The sequence below is a fragment of the Ursus americanus genome, chromosome 31 (assembly GCF_024610735.1).
Source record: "Ursus americanus isolate L20-20 chromosome 31, mUrsAme1.1.p, whole genome shotgun sequence".
Taxonomy (NCBI): Eukaryota; Metazoa; Chordata; class Mammalia; order Carnivora; family Ursidae; genus Ursus; species Ursus americanus.
The window spans coordinates 11463110-11486185 of record NC_142157.1 but is presented as its reverse complement, the minus strand read 5'-3'; the positions used below and the strand labels follow the sequence as shown (position 1 = coordinate 11486185).

The following is a 23076-nucleotide window of genomic DNA, read 5'->3' as shown; positions in this document are numbered from 1 at the left end:
TTGTTGAATGACTAGATGGGTGCAGGGATGGGAGGCAGGAGACTAAGTTGCCCCTTAAATTTCTGCCTAGGATGACGGGTGGGCAGTGGTGACATTCTCTGAGTGAGGGAAGAAAGGAAGAAAAACAAATTTCCCTTTGGTGGAGGCAGGCCATAATGAGTGATTCTGACATGTACAGAGTCTGAGGTGTTTGAGGACCTTCAAGTGTGGACGTTGATGTACTCTTAGAGATGTATGACACCACCCTTAACATAAAGAGCAGACTGTTTCTGAATTACTTTTAGAAATTTTTTGATATTTGCTCCTCAAAGCATTTATTTTAACACGGAAATTCATCAGCATATAGGAAAAGCAGGTATACAAATAAATACAGATGGGTCTTATATGAATCTCACTACGGAGTAATATTTTAGTGATAGATCTAAATATTTTCCCATATGCTCCGTTAATATTATTCAACGTGATTTAAAAAAGTGTAAAATACCAAAGTCTTGAAAGATGAATTATTTAAAGATCTTTATTAGTCACACACCCTTAATACATACTGCATTGCTCTGAGAAGGAAATGTACACCCAAGGGTGAAGGGGAAAAAATAGTTTCCTTAAGTGAAGGAACGGGAAGAGCAGAGGACCTATCTGGCCGCTCGCCAGTCTGAGAATATTGAAAAGCTAGACGTTTCAAGACAAATCTCCAGTAATCCATCTTTTACCAAAGTTCTCACTTAAAGTCCACTTTTTGACATGAAATATTTAATAGGAACTTATTTTAGCCACAAAGTGCCCTTAAAAAAAATGTAATATTGGACCCCATACTAGGCTAAAAGAGGAAGGTATTAGGTGACTGAAACGAAACTTGCTAAAAAAAAAAAAAGGGTAAAAAGGGACTTGTAGAAAGCTTAAAGCAGTTAATGAGAGTTTCTCCTGAAAACTGAAAGTAATGACAACACAAAGTTTCTTTGCTAATGAGGACAGGTGCTTCTTAAAGAACGGATAAATCAATAAAGTTCGTTTTCTAGTGGCATCTGGAACCACAATTTTAATCTGTTGAAATGGCAGAAGGACAAAGAACAAAATACAAATAAACACAAAAAGATTTCCTTTTAGAAAGAAGCCCCATTTAATTGGCTTCCACCCTCGCAGTTTATATTCAGCTCCCTGGCGAGGAATAATTCCCTCACGAAGGTAGCTTTTTGTTGGGTGACTGATGATGTTCATTCGTCTGGCATCTAAAAATTAGAACATAACAAGCTTCTAATCACCACTTGTTAATTCAAAACGAAAAGAATTCTTTTTTTTTTTCCATTGAAAGCAGATTGTAGTAAAAAAGCAGCATTCTCCAAGGTCATATGCTGTTGGCAAAGCTCAAAAAAACCTTGTAGTCCAACTTGCTCATGTTCAGCTGTGTTTACTTAGACTTAACATGACAAAGTCTGCCTCTGATTATGCTGTGCAGTCATCTGCCCACAGATAAATAGATATTACACAAACTTTTGGAGAGAATGACATTTGGCCTCCATAATTTTGGAATAATTTACTTTGTACCTTCAACTTAAAACACCAAAATGATCCACAATATGTTTTGGGAATGAAACATAAATATTTCATTTTACAAAGGGAGCAGTCTCCATGACCTTTATGGATTTTAGGTGATTTACTAACAAAGCATGGTACTGGTTTGGAAGGTGTGGGGTAGTTCTGCAACAGGCAGTTTGAGGCAACATTTATTTCAGCCTTTTCAATAACCATCAAGATTTCAAGGAATTTCTGTAAACAAACTGTCACTTAAAGAAAATAACTTTCCATCAATTTTTGCAACAAGTCTCCAGAACAGAACATGCATATAAAAATAAGAGTTAACTAAATTATTTCCAGAGACTGCATCTTGGAGTAATGTTTACACTATCGGTAGAAAGCAAAAGCTCAATGTTTTACCACCATATCTTACACTAAATGCAAAATTTTGCTTTTGGAGTAATGTAAACCATTTCCACAGCATACAGTCTGTTCCTGATTACCAAAAAATTGATTCTGGCCCATCTTATTTACTTTGCTTGTTGTTGTATTTACATAATAAGAGATACACATACTTTCCTCTCCAAACTGAGATTGTTTCAAAGGTGGAAGTACTTATTATATTCCCCAGCTATCAATCAATAAACCAATCAATCAACAGATCTTTACTGCATTTTGCTAACAGCTGGTAACACAGTAGTGAATGAGGGGGAGGTGGTTCTGTCTTCTGAAGTTTATCTAATGAGAAAAATGATAAATGGAACACATGCTGTCACTTTCTGGGTTACTCAGCTTAATGTGAAGAATTATGAGTTTTCCTCCATGGAAATGAATATATTTTCAACCCTGAGTCTTGTCTTATTATTGAATTAACTTAGCGACGGAGCCCTTCATTAGGAGTGGTGGTGCTCTGTGAAGGGAGCCATGACTATTCTGCTGTGCCAGGTCACTTTACCAGTTCAGACCACATCTGTAAAAGGGTTAGTTTTTGACTGATTCCTTTAATGCTTTCCAGGGTGGCCTTTATTCTAATTTACTGAATTTGCTTTGATAAGCGCTCTGTAAAGTGAACTAACGTAAAGGATGGCACTGTTGCTGTTCTAGCAACTGTCACTTATATTTAATAAGCAAAGATTTCCAAAAGCCTTTCCCTCTAAACAACTGAACTGATCCATGTACCTTATGCCACATTCCCCCATTGTTTTCTCTTACTGACATTGAGATCTATAAAAGATGGTTTTAGGTGTATATATATATATATATATATATATATATATATAGGAATATGTTTTCAAATGTACGTGCCTTTAAGGTCAGCAAACAAATCCATGACATATGCCGGAGACTAGTGTCCTGCTCATACCAGTCTCTGCAAGAGCATACATGTAGGCCTCATTAGCTTTTAATGTAAAACTGCATCCGCAGTCATTCTAGAAAGGGCAGATTCCTCAGATTCGACATGTAGTCAGAGAACTGAATCCAGGAAAATGAAAGAGTATGAAATTTTCTGCTGAAGCCCAGCCACATGCCCAAGTCACTGGTGAGACAGCAAGCCCAGTGAGGAAGGCTGTTGCTGCTCGAAAGAAATTACTTTCACAGCTTGATTCCGCGGTCCTGTGACGGCTGCCTCAAAGAGGAAGGTAAGTGGTGTTAGAAAACATGGGGGACAAACAGATGACCACACAGTCTACTTTCTGAGCATGGGGCTGTGGGACCGGTTGATATATTAAAGTAATGAAAACCCTTTAAGGTATGGAGCCAGTTGCTGGGGGATTTCTTACAAAGGAAAAGTAAATTTACCAATCTTATTAGATTGGATCAAGACATAACCCTGCACAAAAACTAGTACAGAAGCTCATTTTAAAAAAGGAATACAAAAACCCTATATGCACAAATTATCTGAAGTTCAGTCAGGGCTATCAGGCAGCAATGTTATGTCTAAGAAAGGAATGGCATCTCCAGACACACAGTTCACGCTCTAAAACACAGAATTTAACACGGAAGAAAATGTTATTTAGCGGATCACTTGATGGGAATTAGCTCGCAGAAGATATGTAGTTGAATCAAGTTTATATGGCTCTCTCAGTGTTAACCAAAGTTGGAAGAAGAAAAAAAAAGGAAAGCTTTCACAACCAAAAATCTTGAAAAATTTCCTATATTTTTTGGTTTCATTTTTCCCAGAACTGAAACACCACAAAATAACACCACCTCAGTGCACTCACTTCCAGCTCAGTCAGGAAGTGCTGAGGTACATAAACATTTTTTATTTCACTTTTTTACAAGAAGGTGACCAACATTTTCTTAGCCTTCCAAAAAGCTTCAGGTTTGGAATACATTTTGGTTAAATGTCAGCAAAGGAATTTGCTCATCGTTCAAAAAGCACATTTTCTTTCCAACCTTGGAATATATGTAGAAACTGTGTTGTGAATGGAATTACAAAAAGGGCTCGGAGCCACAAAGGGAAATCCAGTTTTACAATTCTGAAAAGAGTTGTGTAGGGAAGTATTCTCTACAGGAGGAAACAGGAATAGCAAGGGACATTCATATCGCACAGCCTGTCAAGGGCTTTCAAGACTGTTATCAACAGCTCTGAGAGGTGGGTAATTTTCTTTCCCTCATTTTACATATATGGAAATAAGTCAGAGAAGTTAGATGACTTATCTAATGTTTTTCAGTTAGTTAGTGGGTAGAGAGAAAAATATCTGAACCCAGATCTTCAAAATCTAAAGCCATAATTTGAAGTCATGGATTGAAAAGCAAAAGCCAGCATCGTGCATGATGGGAGAAAACTAGAAGTGTTGCCATGAAGGTCAGAAGCAAGATAAGAATGTGCTCTGTCATCACTATTATTTAACACTGTACGTGGAGGTACAAGTCAATGCAATAAGCCAGGGAAAGAACTCATGGCAAAAATTTCACCAGGAGGTAAAGCCATCACTGTTTGCACGTCCTGTTACTAGAAAACACAAGGAAGTCAACTAAAAAACTGCCAAAAATAATTAAGCAAATTTATGGTGGTAGCAGCGTATAATATTAACATATAGAAATCAATGGCATTCTCATATAAAAAACAACTAGTTAGAAAAATGTGATGGAAGAAAGGATTCTACTTACAACAATAAAACAGCAAAAAGATAAAATACCTTCAACTAAGTTTAACAAGAAATATGCAAGACCTATTTAGAACATTTTAGAACCCTACTAATGGCCTCAAAAGAAGACGTGGACAGACATACCAAGCTTTTGGATAAGATGATTCTACATCCTAAAGATATCAATTTTCTGTAATTAATTTGTAAATATAACACAATTCCAAGAAAACTAACAAAATGATTTTTTTAGTAGGCAAGTTGATCCTAAAATTAATACGGAAAAATAATCAAGCAACAATAGCTAGAAAAACTATGAAAAAAAATGAATGAGAATAAACACAGCCAGCTATTAAACATATTCTAAAGTCTCAATAATTAAAACAGTGTGGGACTGGGACATGAGTAAAAACAGAAGTCAGTAGTGGAGAATAGAATGAAAAGATAGGCTCAGTTTAAAATGTGGTTTATTAAAACTAATGATGTACTATACAGTGGCTATATGAACATAATAAAAAAATAAAATAAAATGTGGTTTCTTTCCACCAGGGAAGAAGGAGAAGGATCGATCACTAAGCGGTATTAGGATAACTGAGTAGCTACGTGGGAAAAAAAAGTTGAATATATTTTTCACATCATCGTTTGACACCATATGTCAAACGAAGATGCATTCCAAATAGATTAAAGATTGAAGGTAAAAATTGAGACCCATAGAAATATCAGAAGAAAACTTGTGACGCCCCCTTTAAAGTTGTGAAGTAAGGGAGTTCTAGCACTTAAAATCTAGAAGCCATACAGAGAAAGATTATTAAATATAATTACATTTTTAAAAAGGCTACATGGGGAAAAATCAAAAGGAAAATCAGAACATACATAGTTAATCGAGACAAAATATTTGTTATTCACAAGTATCTCCCTTCTCCATAAAGTGTTCTTCAAATTAATAAAACGTTATCTACAAGAGAGTCCCGTAGCAAAAAGAATATGAATATATATACACACAGGGAGAATGAAATTTTGTGACTGTCTTATTTTACTTAAAATAATGTCTTTAAGGTTCATCCATTTTGTAGCATGTGTCAGAATTTCCTTCCTTCTTAAGGCTGAGTACTATTCCATTGTATGTATATACCACATTTTCTTTATCCACTCATCTGTCAGCAGACACTGCGTGGCTTCCCCCTCTTGGCTATTGTAAACAAGGCTACTATGAATGTGGGTGTTACACACAGCTGTTCGAGTCCGTTTTCTGTTCTTTTGCATATATCCAGGAGCGAAATTGCTGGATCATATGGTAATTCTATTTTTGCTTTTCTGAGGAACTAGCATACTGTTTTCTATAGCGGCTGCACTATTTTATATTCCTACCAGCAGTGTACAAAGGTTCCAATTTTTCCACATCCTTGACAACACTTGTTAATTTGTTTTTGTTTTGTTTTGTTTTTTTAATAGTAGCCATCCGAATGGATGTGAAGCAGTATCTCATTCTGGTTTTGATTTGCAATTCTCTAATAATTAGTAATGTTGAGTATCTTTTCATGTGTTTATTGTCCATTTGTGTATCTTCTATGGGGAAATGTCTGTTTAAGTCCTTTGCCCAATTTTTTTTAAAAGATTTTATTTATTTATGTGACAGAGAGACAGCCAGCGAGAGAGGGAACACAGCAGGGGGAGTGGGAGAGGAAGAAGCAGGCTCCCAGCGGAGGAGCCCAATGTGGGACTCGATCCCGGAACGCTGGGATCACACCCTGAGCCAAAGGCAGATGCTTAACGACTGCGCCACCCAGGCGCCCCCCTTTGCCCAATTTTTAATTGAGTTGGTTTTTGTTGTTGAGTTGAATAGTCTAACTTTTATATAAAATAGGGAAAATAATAATTTACATTCGCATTTGCTTTTTAATATTAAGGAATCTCTGTAAGGGTACATTGAAAGTTAAATATTTAAAAAATGTACTTAGATGACATTCCTCCGTTCCATATTTATAGTATCCTGTATTTCTTTGTAGTATTTGGCATACTTCTTTGTTCAGTGCTTGTCTCCCACAATATGCTGTCTGTCATGTTCATTCTTTTAGCTCCAATGCATAGCAGAAAGGATTCTCAATGATTATTTGTTACCAGACTCACTAACCGATGAAGAGAGAATAATTTATCAAGTTAGAATGTATTATGTTATTAGGATGCTAGACTGTCAGATTACAAAACAGTAGTCATTCTTGAAAGCATAAAGAACTACCTGAGGGAATTAAGCAGTAGGCTCAGGGCTGCATTATGATTTTTGCATGCTCTAGGTACTTCTGTCTTTGCATGCTCTTTCCTACATTAAAAAATATTAAAATTATATTTTATGACTACATCAATGTATAGATGTATATAATCCATGTTTGCTACATATTCATTGCTATTATGTTCATTTTTCTTTTGATTTTAAAAGAAATTAAGATGGAAGTATTTCCATGTGTCCTGGGAATTGTGCTACTGAGGGAAGTTGGCCCTCAGGGAGGTAACCAAGGAAAAAGCAGTGGATGTGAGGTATTTCTTAAAGAAAGCAGGCCTAAGATGCCAAAGACTCGGTCCCAGCATGCATGAAGAGAAGTAAAAGGAACATACAAATTCAACCATTTTGAGGCTCACCTTCTCTGCTTCCACACCACTGTTCCTCTGCCCTCTCTGACAATTACTTGCCACAGTAGTTGGCATCCATTGGCACTAAATAGGGGTTAATTCTGCAAAACTAAGTTTTGAATTTCAAAGACAATGAAAAATAGAACTTTCTTCCCACCCTACTCTAAAATCTTCCTCTAGTTAATTCACTTGAAATTTCAAGAGAAATTTATTAAGAAAAAACCAACTTTGCTTTTCTAAATGGAAGCTTATAGTCTATAAGAAAAATTCTATTTGAAAGCCCAGTGACTCATGTCGTACATGTGCAGATTAAGTTAAACTGGCCTGTGTGTTATTCTGTCAGAAATAAGCAGCAACAAACCAAGGTCAACTTTGTACCCTTAAAAAACTGGAAAAGTGGATAATGTTAGCTTTTGTAAATTTTCTAAATAATTTTCTCCTACAATCTATCCATGAAGAGGGAAACTAACCCCCTTCATTGATTTAAAGAATTTTTTAAGCCTAATTCTTCCAACCAGAGAGTATTAAAGTATTTAACAGCTGGTATGGCATGTATGCCAACCACTTAGAAGACAGGTTGGCTATAAAGACAGGGACCACTGGTGTGCCCTACTGAGTGTTTTGCACTTCGTTGTAGAAAAAACTTTGCTTCCAACTTCACATGCTTTCCTCTGATTTGGTCCACTCACCATCGTAAAGTCTTTGATCCTTTACCTGAACCTATATTTTTCTTGTGCACCATTCATTTATTTAGTCATTCATTCATCTATGCATTTTCTTTATACCTTAACACACACAAAAATAAACTACAGACCAGCTTGTTGCGTGCGGGGATGAAAGACTGCACCTTCAGAATCTGTATTTTAGGGAAGTCATAGTCTAATGAGGGCAACAAACTAGTTCTTTTCTTCACACTGATTTCTGGCATTTCTGGTGACAATAACAAAACAAAGGTGAGCTGATACAGATGTGGCTCTATGCCATAAGCAGGAGTGACCATGAAGATGGCAGGGTTTCCTTAAGAGTAGGATTTGCCGCTCTTCTGGAGTGGGACTGGAGGTGTATCAGCCAGTTTTCAGCCAAACAGAACTTTGACTTCCTTCTCCCTGATGCTTCTTCCTTGACATTGGCAAGTTGTAATAAGAAGCTCTTTCCCTAACTTGCCTCTTACCACAACCACTAAGGAACTCTTGTCCAAAAGAATCACAATGTGAGCCACACATGCAAACCATATAAGCAATTTTAAATTTTCTAGTAGACACACTTAAAAAATTAAAAGATAAAATTATATAATAATATATATATAATTTTATCTTTTAATTTTTTAAATTAATATATAATATATATAATTTTTTAGAGAGAGAGTGTGTGTGCATGCAAGTGGGGTAGGATGGGATTGGGGGAGGGGCAGAAGGAAAGGGAGAGAGAGAATACCAAGCAAGGCTCGATGTCCATCGCGGAGCCTGACATGGGGCTCGATCTCATGACTCTGAGATCATGACCTGAGCTGAAATCAAGAGTCGGACGCTTAACTGACTGAGCCATCCAGGCATCCCAAAGATGAAATTATTTTAATATTTTCTTTATCTCAATATAGCCAAAATATTACCATTTCAACATCTAATCAATAAAAAAATTAATGAAATATTTTCCATGCTTTTTTCCCCCCATACATTTAAACACATCTCAATTCGGACTAGTCACATTTTAAGTGTTCAGTGGCCTCAGGTGACTAGAGGCTACCATATTGGATGGCACAGTTCTAAGTGACTCTAGATAAAATAAACCCATGAACCACTCTATGAGCTATTCCTCAACTCTCATAGTGATATAGTGAATTCTTAGGAATCTTCTAAAGTACTGAAAATGTCCATAGTTTCCTACAACATTCCTAGAGATTTCTAGAATTGCCCTACAATGAAAAAGTTGAAGATAAGACAGGGCTTGACTGTGGCCATGTATTTTGCTTTCTATTCTTAGTCCCTGGTTTAAAGAAACCTCTTATTCCAGATTCATTGCTAATTGGTCACGATGACCAGTTCCCCGGTCTACCAGCTCGTCTTCAGTTTCCGCATTAGCACAAGAAAGAAAGAATCCTTGATGTTGCTGACTCCGTGCACACTTTAACACAGTCTTTCCCCCTTAACAGTATCTTTTTATCTTATTTATGAGACAGTGGGAGAAGACTGAACGAGGCTTATAAAAAGCTTACACGTAAGTCCCACAGTACTCAATAAAGAAAGAATACCAGTTTAAAGACTCACCCCACACTACTCAACATGGAATCCACGAATTCCTTCAAGACCCCATTCAGGCCTAACTTGTCAATAATTCCTGCTTTTTAAAAATTCTCTGATCCTTTGGCATGTGGACCCTGATCTGAAAAATCTGGAAATAAGAGTCATTCCTCTGTTCCATTCTGATTTTCCTTTCTTCCTCTAGCTCTCTCCTTTCTCAGTCCAACTAACTTCAATGTTCTTTCTCCCACGTCACTATGAAGTGGTTTTTTTGATGTTTCTCCTCTAGATTTTCTTTCCTATTACACATTTCTTCTATTTCTGATATCATTATTTCTTACACCTGGCATGTAATCATATTTATACTTTCTATCTTTCTAGATGATTCTCTCTCAAAATCAGATTCTCCAGCTCTTTATCAAGATAGTTATCTGATCCATAGTCAAATATTAAAACAGTTCTTCCTTCCGAGGAAAGAAATTTATATATAATTTACCGCAAGTGCCCGAGTTTAAATGATTGGTGGTTAAAACAGAGGTGAGTGAAGTGACTTTTGACCCCGGCTGAGTCTTTTTATGATGGCAGAAAGCACTTGAAGAGCACGGTCTAATTGGGATGAGCTGGTTAAAGAAGGTAAATAAAATGTATCTAAAGTTGCTCCTTTGATTTAACATCCTCCCAGCTTTCCTCTGGTTGATAAATCAGAGAGTAAGCTAAGGGTTGGGGATCACAGAAGGTACTCCAGTGCTGGAGGGAAGCATGGACAGGGTCTAATTTTCACTTTGAGGATTTCTACCTCTTCAACACAACTTCAGAACTCTAGGGGTTATAATGACATTTCTGGTCGATCCCTAACTCCATACCTCTGCCAGCTTCTCAACATGTGTTTACCAGTGATATTTCTAAGTCATATCATGGAACTGAATGGAAAGCTTCCCTGAGAAATATGAGAAACTGTAGCCCAAACATATCACTGCTTTCAAGTAAGATGAAAATCTTTTTGTCCTGCTCAATCGCAGGTAAGAACAAAACTATACATGTTAGAATACCCTAGAAATGGAAATAGAATGAAAGCAGCAGTGCTTTGAAATCACAGACCATCACCAAGGAGGGAAACTCCATCACCGGGGAAAAGAATGTACCTCTTAGAATAAGGTAGTTGCAAATTTAAATCAAATGGAAGAAATTACCTAATCGATTCTTTTCCTGAAATCATTATCCACTTTTTCTTACCAATTTCTATTCCTATTTCATGTTCCTCACTTTTTATGATAATACATGTATCATTTTCTTAATAGAACATAAACATGAATGAAAGTGTTTTCTGTTGGATTCATTGATTTGTTTTCTTTTTTCCCAGAAACTTTAATGCCACCCTCAGTTTCCAGACTGGCCAGGAAGACGGAATGGGCAAATCCATTAGTATGGGCTCCTGAGTCCAGAAGTGACCTCCACGCCAGCTGTCCTGACCTGGATTCAACCCTGCAGAGGTTATGAGAGCACTCTGTGCCTAACCACCAACTCTGCTCCAAAGAAGAACCCCAAGAAAGTTCTAAACTCACAGTCCCAAGAAGACTAGAAACTCCAGAACTATTTCCAAACCTAGGGGGAATGATGGTTGGGTTTTAGGGAATCCTTGAAACTCCTAAAATTATAAACACATATAACTGAAGCAAATAAGTTTTCACTTAATATCATAAATACCTTATAAGGAAAGTGAAGGTAATGAACCACAAGGCCCCATAGGTTTGCTTGGCATCTTGGTGGGTGGGTTTGAGCATGCAAAGGTAGGCTTGGAGCAGAGTTTGGGAGCTGATGCTGGAAAGAGCTGGATTCTACTACACTGAATGAAAAGAACTTGGAGATTTTGAGACAACTGGGGAAATAGGGAGTGAGCAAGAAAGGGAGGAAGGCGGAAACATGGAACTAGTGACATGCTGTGAGGCTGGGGGCCACATCAGGCATAGCAGGAAGAGTCCCATGTGGGATGTCTAAAGGACATGTAAGAACAGGGAAAAATAGCGTTCCATATGAAGCTATGTGAACTGCTATGATATAAGGTCCTCTTTTGTTCCTTCCAAATTTTCCATAATCTACTACATGTCTGCATTTTCGGAGTGGAAGGACACACTGGCATTTGAGAAAGGGAGTACGTTTCATATATGAATCAATGTGATGCAGAACGGGGACCACATATGTGAGATGGCAATGCAACCCATAAGCTGAACGCAGTTTGGAAAGTGCACAGTGGCATATGCTTTGAAGACAGAACCCTCAGGCATAGTCAGGAATCCTCAGAAGGGCCCAACCTTCCACAGCATGAATAAAGTGTCCAAGAGAATCCTTTTTAGATCTGAAGAACCAAAGATACCCCTTCTACCATCTGGGTTACACTAAAGTGTGGGGTGGGGAGAATGGATGTGCGTTCCTCTGCACAAGGATCCAAAGCTTTTTATCCAGTTTTCAAAGCAGCCCATGTACAAAAGGAGGAAGAGCTCCAAGAGTTAAGAGTCACTGTTCTGGAGAGTTCTACTCCATACATGATTTTTTTATTTTGAGTATACTTAACCAGGATGGAAAACACCGTAAAATCGAGTGGAAAAAGCCTGAACGAGTTGCTGAGAGACTCAACTTCTCTTTCTGGCTCTGTCATTAAGTAGTTGTGCCTCAGTGGGTCACTCCCTCCCACCCTGCGAGAAAGCAGGAATAATTATCCTTATTTTTACCTCACAGAGTTGTAATGACGATCAAATAAAGTAACAGATGTTCATGTACTTTCTAAAGTACATAGAGCAACACAATATATTATTAGATCTAATCTGGCGTTAGATTTGCTAACCTAATACCAGAATAGTAAGTACAAAAATGACCTTAGCAAAAATATTTTTACAATTCAATCATGGATATTATCCCCTTTTCTTGCCATCATAAACAACAGCATTCTGCTTTAAGGGATATTTTTATCGGTCATCCAACTTTTGGAGTCTCACTGTGTTCTAGCCTCACTTCACAACTTCTATTTTGTGACTCTTGCTACCTACTGCCTCGCTCCTTTGCAGGCGAGCACGGCAAACCTGTGCACGGTGGGGGGGAAAAGAGCCTTTGCTTGCTTCTTCTATGCACGGCCACGGGCATGACATTTGATCTTAACACGGGGACTAAGTCATTCATGAGTAGAGCCCAAAGGGAGGAACAATTCCAAAAAAACAACCAGCCTCGCTGGTACTACAACATCCAGAAATTCACAGTCGCTTCTGCTACAGTTATAATTTGTAGTCTGTCTGGCACTGAGAAATCCAACTGCAGTCTCTGTGGTTTAAATAAAATGTATCTACGGCAGCTTGGAGCCATGTTTTAAAATGTTCCATGTTATTTTAGTTCAAGGACAAACTTTTAAAATTAAAAGAAAACTTTGGCTTTAATTATAGATTAAAAGTGAGGGGTTTGTTTTGTTTTGTTTTGTTTTAAGGAATGCTATTGAGTCCAGCTTTTGGAGAAAGCATCTAAAATAAAAAAAATTAATTCTTCCCCTAAAGTAATGATCTTCGTTAATATAGGAAGATCAAAAAGCTGAGAGCATATACTCACACATAAAGACAACATTCTTGTGGTTTTAAAACTATGATAGTCACAGTTCATCTACTCAGTATGATATTTTCCAGTAATTTCAGTTACATTTTATGACCAGGATGCAATACTTTAATAGGCATTACTGCTGACACAATGACAGGCCTAATAAAAGGCAGTTAATATTGTTGTTTAACCATAAATGTAAGAAAAACCCAGTATCTTAGAATATAAACTTATGAAACACAGAAGTTGAGTTATATTGTTCATGTAACCAAAGGATTCAATGCAGGAGTATTTGAAGACACCAAGGGTTTACACTGTTCTTAAAACTCGATTCAATTTAAATCTAAGTTTGTGGAATGTATCTATTCTGCAATTCAAGGCACAACTGTATTTCCTGTGGATTTCTACAGAGTGGCTTGAAGTAGAAGCCTGAAGTCAAATACACTAGCAGGGGCTGTAAGTGAAGCCTTAGACCCCAGGCCCCAGGCAAGTGCCGGCTCCTTGCCTGCCCTCAGTGCTCTGGGGTGCTCAGGATGCTACAGGAAGGAATCTGACTGTAGTCCTGCTTTTTTTCTCAACAGATTTGTTGCCCCTTTCAAGGGAACAGCTCCCCCTGATAAAGGGCCCCATCACCCTGGTTCAGCGTGATTGCTTTATTTACTTTCTCCACGTTTGGACTCCATAGCTCTCAGGAAGATTGCTTCAGGCAGGTGCTTGCTTCCCTCTGGCTGCTGTTGCGTCCCTGGATTCTTTCTCCTCTCTACAGAGATGCTCTATGCTTCCTCTTGGAAGGCTATGGCTTGTGTGCCATTGAACTAATGGCATCATCTCAAGCCTTACATGCCCATACTGGATTATGACAAAGGAAGTGATGAAATAAATTCTGGACTGAAGGTTGTAATCAAAGATGAAGGACCCACAAGACTGATAATAATCTTCCGGAATGGGGAAATGATTAGGATGGCCCAGAGTAGCCAAGTGGGCTCCTCTGATACTCTCACACATTCAATCTTAGAGACTTGCAAGTCCTGCTTTCAAAATACTGTTTGGGAAATGGGGATGATAATGGTACCTACTTCATGGGGTTGTTATGAGGATTAAGTAAGAAAATGCATGTCAAGTACTTGGCACAGTGCCCAGCACTTGATAAATGCTCAATAATTACCAGCTACTATTATCGTCATTATTATGCCCTAAACTATTTTGACCATGCTGTTTTCATCACCTCACAGATACCAGCTGTCCTGAGATAAAGGCCTGCAGTTTTTGATGGAGAACTGTTAACTCTGGAGGACTGAAGGGCTAGACAGAGTACTTATAATGATAGGTGGGGGACTGAGCACAGCACAAGGACATAGACTCCTTAGGAGCCAGGAGGTAGAAGAAAGCTTAGAAAAGGAGGTGGGAGGGGACACCTGGTGGCTCGGTCAGTTAAGTGTCTGCTTTCAGCTCAGGTCCCACATTGGGCTCCGTGCTCAGCAGGGAGCCTGCTTCTCCCTCTGCCTGCTGCTCCCCTTGCTTGTGCTCTTTCCCTCTCATTCTCTGACAAAGAAAGAAATAAAATCTTTAAAACAAAAAAGAAAAGAAAAGGAGGTGGGAGGATCTCTCAAAGATAAACTACCATCTTTGTAACTTTTCCCAGGTTTGGGAAAAAGTAAAAGATAGTGGTCCAGAGCAAGATTTTAGAGTCAAACAGATCTGAGCTTGAATCCTGGCTCTGCAACATCACAGGTTTATGTGGGAAAATTCTATATAACTCTGTTCTCTCATCCTCCAAAGAAGGACAGTAAGACATACATCATAGAGTTATTGTGGAGGCTAAACAAAATAGCACATAGTAAGTGCTCAGTAAATGGCAGCTCTTGTTACTACGTGTAGTAAACATTCATCAACCCACGGGGAACCATCTAGGAATCTACCTTGGAAATACACTTGTCAATTCTCTGATGATTGTCTGCATGTTAAGATGCCAGCTTCAGGGCACCTGGATGACTCAGATGGTTGAATGTCCAACGTGCGGTTTCTGCTCATGATTTCAGGGAGGCTGCTTAGGATTCTCTCTCTCTCTCTGACCTCCCCCTGCTTGCATTCTCTCTTTCTTTCTCTCTCTCTCTTTCAAAATAAATAAACAAAATCTTTAAAAGAAAAATGCCAGCCTCATGTTATCAGATAGAATGTATACTCTTAAGGAAAGTAAGACTAACGCATGTACAAAGAGAATACCTAACGTGTGATTTTTGTGCTCATATGTAACTAATCATGTAAATGTCAACGATTTTGTTTAGACAAGATTTGATTTCCCAGTTTAAAGGCTATCCATAACAAAGCAGTATATTTTTTATACTCTATAATGAAAAGATCACACTAATGATACTGATTATTTTCTTTTTTTTTTTTTAAAGATTTTATTTATTTATTTGACAGAGAGACAGACAGCCAGCGAGAGAGGGAACACAAGCAGGGGGAGTGGGAGAGGAAGAAGCAGGCTCATAGCAGAGGAGCCTGATGTGGGGCTTGATCCCAGAACGCCGGGATCACGCCCTGAACCGAAGGCAGACGCTTAACCGCTGTGCCACCCAGGCACCCCTGATACTGCTTATTTTCTAAACTTTTGAGACTGAATGGGCAAAACCTTATCTAAATCCCCCTAAGGGATCTCTGCTGGGATAGGCAGAATTTTGCCCTCCTGACCTTTTCCCCACTGTCACATCTGTGAATATGTTATGTTACATGTTTAAAGTGGCACTGCAGAGATAATTAAGATTACCAATCAGCTGACCTTAAAATATGGAGTTTATCCTGGGTTATCTGAGTGGGTGCAATTTAATCATATGCACCTTTAAACTCGGAGCTTTCTCCTGTGGGGGTGCAGGACAGAGAGATTCAAGTGTTAGAGGGAATCCATGTGCTGTTGCCGGTTTGAAAAGGCAGGGAAGGAATGGGGTAGCTTCTAGAAGCTGAGAGGCAAGGAAGCGGGGACCTCAGTCCCAAAATCACGAGGAAATGAATTATGCAATAGCTTAAATGAGCTTGTGAGTGGGTTCTTCCCCAGAGCCCCCAGATAAGAGCCCAGTGTGACTGACACCTTGATGTCAGCCTAGTGAGACTCGGAGCAGAGAATCCAGTCACGAGCGCCAGACTTCTGGCTTCCAAAGCTCAGAGATAATAAATGGTGTTACTGTTTGTGGGAATTCCTTATGCACCAATATAAAACCAATACATAGGCATATGAACTGTTCTTCCCTTTATAGCCACAGTTGTCCCTTTCAAATCTGTCATGGTTCAGTAACTAAAACAGACTCCTTTCTGGACTGTGGCATATAAGCAACGTATGTGCCATGATCTCAAGCTGGCTTTCTGCTATTTCTCTTCTCCTTCTTAGTTTCAAGGCCTTCACTGAATATTTTCTTCGAGTAAGTGCTTGGATATACTGCTGCCCGTGAGCATCTCCAACAGAGGGTATGCAGGCTCACTGGAAAAGAAAGCCCTTCAAATGCCTATATTCCAGGAAAACCCTTGTGAAGGGATCTGCTGCAATGTCTGGCTAAGAATGCGTTCTGATATTTACTGTTAATTCGTATCAACCAGTGACAATACGTAAAGCCCTTGGCCTCATCGGAATGATTCTAGTGCTTCAAAGCATTTGCTCTATAATCCAGGGAAAGACCCACCCAGTATAACAGATACTGCCTAATGCAATGACAATAAAGTCACCACGAGCAAAAGACTCTGGAAATGTTGGGTGCTCCAAAGAAGAGAAGGTGCTGCTCTAGAAAAGACATTAGAAACAGTGGCCTATTTTAAATTAATTACTCTATAAATAGCACAGTTTCCACATGTTGACAGCTGGACAATCAAGCATATCCCTGAGGGAAGAAAGAAAATTCCTAGAAAAGTACTCTGTGGTCAGTCCACTATTGCCCAGAGACATGGGAATGTGGCAAAATACGCAGCTCAGCCACAGTCAAAGAATCTGGATAGCAGGGCCCTGAACAAAGACCATGCACTTTACTGTTTAAAAAAAGAGAGAGGGAGAGGAGAGACAGAGGGAAGAAGGAAGGGGAGGGAAGGAAGAAGGAAGGGAAGAAAAGAAGGAAGGAAGAGAGGAAGGAAAAGAGAGATATTAGAGAAAGCCAAGATATTCTGACATGTTCAAAATAAATCAAATATGCAAATTCTAATATGCAATTCATTAATATGATATTTTTGAAATATAACCCTCTTCCTCCCATGGTATCTATTTTGATGTATAACTTTAGTCAGTTACATTTATAGCACTAGCTAAAAATTATTAAAGTAATCCAAGTACAAAAGGGTAAAAAAAAACCCCAAAACCCAAACAACCTGAAGCATATGATTATTTAATGCTCCATTAGTTAAAAATTTTGCTTGAAGGAAAGATTGGAAAAAAGGAATGGAATTCTTAGCTCCTCGTTTTTACTTAAAAATTCCCAATAGTACTTACTCAAACAAAGAACTTAAGTTTTCCACTGGAAGGGTGAAAAGAAAAGTTAGTTCTAGCATGCGCTGCCCCATGCTTAACTACAGGGTAAAATGTATCCATTCAGATTCTAATCACTTTGCAAAAGTGTAGTATTTATTAGGCCTATGACTGCCAAGTACTACTATATCATATTATAATTACAGGCATTTTTTAATTTAAATTATATTTAGCTCTTTATTTCGAGCACTGTCGTTTGGAAAGAGTTACCATCATAATGTGTCATGTTTACATACGAAATCTAGCAAAATTTTCCAGGAGTTCCCATGTTCCATTCTGTATATACTCTTCATTTATTATTCCTTTGATATTCAGAATCTGTGCCTAATTCTGAATGTGTGCAAATTCCCACTAAGAACTAACAGCAACAAACATCTTCTCTGATAAAATCATTTACTGACAACAGTTTATATTACAGAGTTCCCTTCAAGATGGTACACTGAATAAGCTTTATTTACTTCTCTCTCAAAAGCCCATTAAAATTACAGATTGTAAATTTTAAAACAAATAAGTGCCTAGCAATGCTTGAAAACAATAAAGGGCACCATAGTCAAATCAAAAAAGTCGGGAAATTCATGAAAGATGAAATGCATGTGGCATTAAATTGACGAGGAAATCTAAACAGAGAACCACAACTCAAAACAGGTGGAGGCCCAGACTGTGACAGAGTGTGAGCTGCTTTCCCACCAGGGAAGACACTGCAAATTAGCAGTTCACAGAGAATAAAGTAGGCCATGGGGAGAATCATGAAGGTTACCAGTTAAAACACAGGCACCAAATGAGCTAGGCCATGCTCTTCCTTCCTGAGCCTACAGAGCACCTCTAGGTCACCTGAACCCAGGACACAGTTTCTACAAATGTTCTTTAAACAAGTTAGGGGGCCTATACAAAGACAACTAGCAAAGGCATTAGGCCATAAAGAGATGCAGAGTAGACATTCAGGTAACTTCTGATCTCCACAGGGGTCATGACTGCTATGAAAAAGGAGCCGTAAGAAAAAAAATGATGTTCTTGGAAAATAATAACAAGACACCAAAATTAAAAGAAAGACTACAGTAGAAAGGTTGGTCAATAGAATGGACAGGGCAGAGGTGAAGACCAAATGAGTGATCTGGAAAGGAAAGTTGAGATGACTATTCATGACATGAGAGGGAAAGATGAAGAGTGTGAGAGGGAGAGTAGAAAACCAAGGGATCCCAGGCCAAGATGATTTCACAGGTGAACTCTTTCCAACCCTCAAGATATGCAGGAAAGCTAATCCTTACATTGTTTAAACTTTTCCAGAGTAGAAAAAGATGAAGTCATTTCTTGCTCATTCCCTAAGACTGGCATACCTCTAATATCAAAATTGTGCAAGGAGAGCATTAGAAAAAAAGAAAATTATAGACAAATCTCACTTGAGAATTTTGATATAAAATGATTAAATAAAATGTTAATAAATCAAATCCAGAAATATATTAAAATAATGATATATTGTGATGGAGTAGAATTTTTCCCAAGAATTCAAGGAAAGTTAAACATTAGGAAATTTACTTTATGTGAGTAAATTAAAAGAGGACAATCAAATGGTCTTAAAAATTGTGGAATTAGCATCTGATAATTATAATAACCTATTTGTTATGTGTGCATTTTGGGAGGAGGGAGAATCTCTTACTAAATAATCTACGAATGGAAAGAGAATCCCTTACACCTTGATAAAGTCATTATATCAGAAATTTTCTGCAAACATTATACTCATAGTAAAATATAAGAAAAATTCCCTTTAATGCCTGCCATCACTACTATTATTCAACATTGTTTTGGAAAATTTGGTCAATGGAATGTAATAACTGGAGGGAGGGAGAGAAAGAGAGAAAAGAGGAGAATAAATACATAAAACTATTACTATTTGAAGGTTGTATGTTTGTGCATACTCTGACAATCCAATAAAAGAAAATATAAGACAATATAAGAAAAATACACAAAACCCAATAGATTTCCTATTTATCAGTGATAACTATGATAAAATGTAATAGATAGGAACTCATCCACAATGGAAACAATAAGAATGACAAAATAAAACATCTAAAAATTTAATGAGAAGTATGCAAACCTTATGTAAAGAAAACGGTAAAAATTTGCTGAATGTCCTGAAAAATAATCAGAATAAGTGGAAAAATATGCTATGCTCCTGAGGGGAAACACTTGACATAAGAAGGATAAAAATATTCCCCAAATTAATACATAAATTCAGTGCAATCCCAGATGAATTTTCAATGAAATTTTTAAAATGGAACTTGTCAATCTTACCCAAAGTTCAACTGGAAAAGCAAATTCAAGAGCCTTGATGAGAATATTTTGAAAAAATTGAGAGCAGACATACCCTGCTATATGTCAAAATGCACAATAAGGCTACAGTCATGAAAACAGTGTGCTACTGATGTAGGAGTATTTTAAAAGTTTGGGGGAATACATTAGAGTCTAGAAATAGACACATAGGAAGGTAGCGTATAAGGGTAGCATTTCAAATCAGTAAGGAAATGTGGAACTACTCAATAAATAAATTGTGTTGGGACAAATTGTGTTGGGGAAAAAACAGAAGTCAGATCATTACTTCATATAATTTACAAAAAAAATTTAGGTCCATTTTAAGTATATAAATGTACAATTAAAATAAGGACAGTAGTAGAAGAAAATGTAAAAGCAAACTTTTCTAATCTTGGGATAGGTCTTCCCAAAAATGACACAAGACATAAAGAACAGATCGACATATTTAATTACAAGCCCTCGCCCCTCTTGGGCTCCTAACCTACTCTCAGGGCCCGACATCCTCCCTGGGCAAAGTCCTTTACCTGCTACCATGGGGACTTACTGTTGCCATGCTCCCTGAAGCTTTTTGGAAATGTTCCTGAGCTCAGAGCCCAAGCTGGGAGTGATAAAATGATAGGCACTTAACTATGACTTTCTGTCAACCTTAGGCTTCCTTTTCTCCCTATACTTTTTCACAGAATCTCAGATTATCAAAGGTAGAAGGTACTTAATGCACCCCTATTTTACAGATGAAGGAACCAAGGCGCTGGCTAATAAAGGGACTTGCCTTGGAACGCATACCTAACTGCTAACAGTTCCAGCTGAATATGGTGCTCCTGGTTTCAAAGGCAATGCTCTCTGCTCTTTCTACATTATAACTTCCTGTGGCCTAATCTACAGGTGGGTAATTTCAGGTCAAGTAAGGAGGCTCACTACAGAGAAAATTTAAACCCAGCAAAGTCATTTTCCAAACCATATATGAAACAGCAGGAATTTAACTACAGTCAAAATACAGATTAAACTTGTATTGCTTCCACAGAGCCCTACTCAGACCTTTACACTATCATTTTAGTTAGAGCACTTGAGAGACAGGATGAGGTCGAATAGGACATAGATAGATGATTTGCCTTTATCTTTCTGTTCTGAGCTTCCTATTAGCGTTTCACTGAGTGTGTATGTCGGGGGTGGGGACTAGGAACGGTATTTGGGGGTTGGTAATATGTCACGAAATCATAAAGTTGAGCTTTTTTATATTTTCCTAATGAGAGGAAAGTTATTGTAACTATAAACTAAATTTTACTGCTTCAATCATAGTAACCATGAAATAGTCCTCAAACACCTTTCAAGATAGTTGAAAATTACTATTCCAGATGATTTGTGTTTATACTTTTTAAAGCACATTTTAAGAAAAAAATATAAACAAAAAAATCTTCCAAAGGAAAAAAGTACCCAGGTTAGATAAACCGGAGGCCCCATGGGTTATGAGTAAATCTGAATTGGTGTCATATTTCTGAAAAGGTCTGAAGTAAAGGAACCCAGGAGACACAAAACAAACTAAGACAAGACCAGTTGCACTACTGACAAGGTTGTGAAAAAACTCCTTGATCCAGCTGGATAGATTTAGCAGCTCAGAAAGCATTAAAGGAGAGGGGGAAGGGGGGTGGGGTACAAACAAAAAACAAAAAGCAAAAAAACACCAAGAGAGAAAAAATGCGGTCAAGACAACGATAAAAGAAAATGCAAAACAACAATGGCACTCAACCTCAGTTGCAAACTAGCAAAAGCTATGTGGGTTCTCAAGCAGCCACAATATTGCAACCATCTAGCTTTGTGCTCTGCGAAGACATCACACCAAAGGCACTTGGCACCAAATAACTTCTGGCCAGGGATTTTACATTTAGAAATGTAAGACCCAGTAACATTTAAGGAATTCTCCCTCTTGCCAGATAGCCATCCTCTTGCCCTGAAGCCATGTGACAAATGACCCCGAATACCACGTTGCCTTTTATGCATCTGTTGTCTAAATCAGTGTAGAAACTGGAAGGAGAGACTGAATTCTGGCCCTTAGCAAAAGGGTACATTTTAGTGTCATAATGACAGTCTTGGCAGAACAGGGCATTCTTACTTGAAATGTCTCTGCCATACTGAGAGCTTTGTCCACCATAACCTGAGTCTGGCTCAGTCAAAGGGACTATCAGTTCTAAGTTTTGAATACACAAGCAACGATGTGAAAATTTAAAGAGCAAACTCTTTCTTGGAAATCCCACTTCATGAATGATTGTCTCTGACCACCTTTTCGGCACTTGAAAAGGTTTCATTTTCATTTGTGTTGTTTTCTGTTTTAATTTTATATTAACAAAATATATCTCCCAAAATCACCATTTAAAACTTTCTTGTTCTCTTTTTATTTCATGACACTGATCAAAGGCAAAATTGCTTGTGTGTACTACGTGGTGTGTGTGTGTGTGTGTGGGCAGTGTATATAATGGCACCAAAAAGGGAACGCATTCTTTTTGTCAAAGATGTTCACCTTGGTCACTGTATCAAAGATGCACTGGAGCAGGTGGGCAAGAGATTGTTTTTAACCTTTTCTGCAGTTCAGGGACAGTGGGAGACACAACATGTGCTGGAGAGCATCCTGGCCACAGTGACATCACTATGGGGCTGCCCAAATCTGAGAGACAGAGAAGTCCAAACTTTAGTTTTGTTTTTTTTTTTTAGGTTCATCTAGCGATGTGCCTGGCCCGAGGAAATGCTGGAGGTGAATTCGACTCTGTAGTAACTCAGCCTATCTTGCACCACAGTGTCCTACTTGCCTGAGAAAAAGAGTTCATGGCTCACTTTTCAGACGGGGAAGACCTCAAATTGTTGGAAGTGGATGAGCAATGTGGCTGCTTCAGCCTGAGACTAAACCATTTCCCCCCCAAACCATTTTCCATTTGGGTTGTTATTATCACTCAAGTTTTTTCTGACCATTATCAGGTAAGGACTCAATGTCTCCAGTGTTCATACAAGGCAGAGGGAAGATACCACCGGTCAGTTTCAAAAGACACTTTATTTTCCTAACTACACTCAGTTTCTATTACACACACATGCAGAGACACACACAAACCAGCCATATTAACTTTTAAGCATTTTCTGGAAACTACTCATGCTTCCCTTAGCAACCAAAGGATGACCCCTAGGTAACGATGTCTATTACCATCTGCAGTCCATAAACCTATGTAAGGATCTTTCCACTGCAGCCATT

General features: G+C 38.2%; 1 protein-coding gene across 2 annotated transcripts in view; it reads right to left on the bottom strand.

Annotated features, from left to right (window-relative positions):
- Positions 1-23076, bottom strand: part of MKX (mohawk homeobox) — a 63691-nt gene that overhangs the window by 18501 nt on the left and 22114 nt on the right. The gene's annotated exons all lie outside the window — the stretch shown is intronic.